Raw genomic sequence first — 3,009 nt, 5'->3', positions numbered from 1 at the left:
GGTTAAATAAAACAAATATATTGGTGGTAATTTTTGACTGTGTAACTTTACAAACGGCACCACATACTATATCCCTAAAGGAATAATATTAATATACAAACTGTTCACAAAGATTCGTCCATTTCGGACTCGATTTTGCCTTGATGACAGGTTTTTGAAGGGACCAACCCTAAAGTCTCTTCCCAGTGAGACCTGAACATCTWCAGGGAGACATCCCAGTACACCTGACAGCTTCTGAAGTCTCCACAGATGTCAGAGCTGATGGTGGAAGCTTAATGGCGGCTTGTATCCACCATCTTGTTCTTTCAGTCATGATTTGTTCTTCATGACCAGGTGAGGGCTGGTATGTRGATGAACCAGTGAATCAAGACTCAACTCATTCTTCACCACAACAGACTGAAGCAACGCCCTCATTACTGAGTACAAGGCCCCAATCCATCGATCCATCTTTGTTTCAAAAAAACTGTAGCCAACACTGATGAGAAACTAACCCCATCTTCTTAAAAGGATTCAGATTTTATAAAACAGATGACAGATGAAGGGAAATGATGTCATTTTTTGTTGTTCAGGACTGATAAAAGGAGACTCCTGACAGCTGAACAAAATGTTTTCAGGTAGAGTGAAATGCCAGAAGCCCTGGTGTGAGATGTGATGCTGTAACCAGGCTCTCATGTGGAACAATGCTGTCTGCTGTTACATAAACAGCTTTTCAAAAGTGAGCAGTCCTCCACATTTCTTCTATAAAAAGACTCGGCATTTCACCCCCCCACTCAAACACCGGCTTTTATTCTCTCTCACTCTCCACTGCAGCAGGTTGGGCTTTGCAGGGGAAATGAAACAGATTTTTTTAAGCTCCTGATTGGAAACCTTTTATAATGAGAGGGAGTGAAAATTAAATCACCTTTGAGATCCTTTTTTAAATCTAGAGGGATGAAAATGTTGGGTTAATAATGTCCATCCATCCAGAAAGTGACCATTGGTTGTACATTTTCAAATCATCAATCCAGTTTAAAGAACTTAAAACACAAAAACAGATCTAACTCAGTCAACGTGACCGATTCAGCTGTGGCCTGAGGCTGATCGCAGCCTGTTGTGGAGTTCACCTGGTGAATCGCAGCCAGGAGAAAGGCTGGTCAAGTCTGGGCTTATCCAAGAAGAATCCAGAACCAGAACATGTACAGACGAGCCAGGACAGAGGGGTTTGATGGTCGCGGATGCAAAAACTCYAGCAAGAGAGGAATTCAGAAAGACCCCAGGATGGTTCTGGGAAACCGTACGCAGGGTCCTGTCGCAGGTTGTGATTCGTTGGAAGAGATGACAATGGAAAGGGGGATAATGGTTGAGGTGGTTTCAGGACACCTCCTTTTGGAGGTTTTTATTTATTATCCGTTTATTAAAGGTTAAAGAGGGATGATTAAAGGTTTATTATTTTATTTACGCAGGCTAACCTGGGATCACAGATCTGTTTTGTTAYGGAGGRCTGGGCCAGYAGGCAGCCTATTTATGTTTTTGTTCTGAGGGGGGAAATCGTAGCTGGAGAAAACCCACACAAGCACGAGGAGACCATGCACACTCCAAACAGAAAGACCTCAGGTCCAAACTGGGGATTGAACCCAGAACCTTTGTGCTGTCAGACATCTGTCATTGTGCTGACAGGTTTTCTGGTTCTGTTGTGTAGACTCAGAACTGTCTGCAGGCATTATACATCTTCTCTGCTCTCAGTAGGGTTGGGCAGAATRGTATCATGTGCGATTGTCAGAAAAACATTAATCGATTATTTTTTGGCGGTTGATGATTAAGATTAATGCCACCATACAGACTGACTGGATATTTCTCCAGTCAGTCTGCTCGGTGCTCCTCTCCGCTTTAAGTATGATGAACACTAAAAAAAGTTCTGTAATTTATTTATATCAACACAATTAAAAAATTGATGTATATGTGAGCCGTCACATCGAAACGAGGATTAAGTCCAAAAGTTGTATAAGAAGAAATAGGCAAATATAGTGTTTTGACTAAAATGTTAACAAAAATAGCTTTTTGTCAAAATATAATGAATAAAAGCCTTATTAATGTATCATTTGAATGAACTGTCTGAAATATAATCATAAAACTAAATTTGAAGCACTTTTTTGAGCAGTAGCAACAAAAAAAACCTGATTTTGAGGAAAAACTCCTTAAAATTTAGAGATTTTCTCTGTGAGTTAGTAAAGTTTTGTTTCTTTTTAGCTGAGAAATCTCAATATTCAAATATAATTTGAGGTTTCCTCTTTATAAGGACATCAAAAATTCCTCATTAAAATGAGATAAAATTAGGATTAAGATCAAATATTTATGTATTATTGTAACCAACAAGACAAATTAAGTCATATATATGGATTTAATTATGATATCAGGATGATCCAGGTATCAAAATGTAGCTTTTAAAGACAAGAARCTGAAAATGTAATGAGGTCATTTTGACCAAATTTGACTTAATCCTCATTTCGATGATGGCTCACAATTACCTGTGGATGTCTGTAATTTTGACACAATCTGGAACAGATTTTATGAAGAGCAAATCTTTTCCACTAAATTAGTCATGTGACTAGGACATAAGTGTGTCCAGGGATTAATCGTCAAATTAATCGTTATCGGCCAAATACCACAATTAATGGGGATTAGTTATTTTGCGAATACTGCCCAACCCTAGTTCTGAGAACACCTGGAGGTCTTACAGGTGGACCTGCTGCCTCTGAGACCTGACGATGGATAAGCTGGAATTTAAGACACACAGACCACACACTCGGATAACTACACAGCAGTTTAATACACTTTGACAAAAACTGATTAATCACTGAATTTACATTCAGAAACTCACACAGTTAAAGATGGCCACCACAGCTAGGATTCATTTTCACATAATGACCTAAAATCAGTTCTCATCTGTTTTATAACTTCAGATTTTACCTTCCCCGCTCGGCTGAGGCACCTGACAGATAAAATATTCAGACAAAAAAAGAACGAGACGAG

This window comes from Austrofundulus limnaeus, unplaced genomic scaffold (assembly GCF_001266775.1).
Source record: "Austrofundulus limnaeus strain Quisiro unplaced genomic scaffold, Austrofundulus_limnaeus-1.0 Scaffold538, whole genome shotgun sequence".
Classification (NCBI taxonomy): Eukaryota; Metazoa; Chordata; class Actinopteri; order Cyprinodontiformes; family Rivulidae; genus Austrofundulus; species Austrofundulus limnaeus.
Note: the sequence above shows the minus strand (reverse complement) of the source record.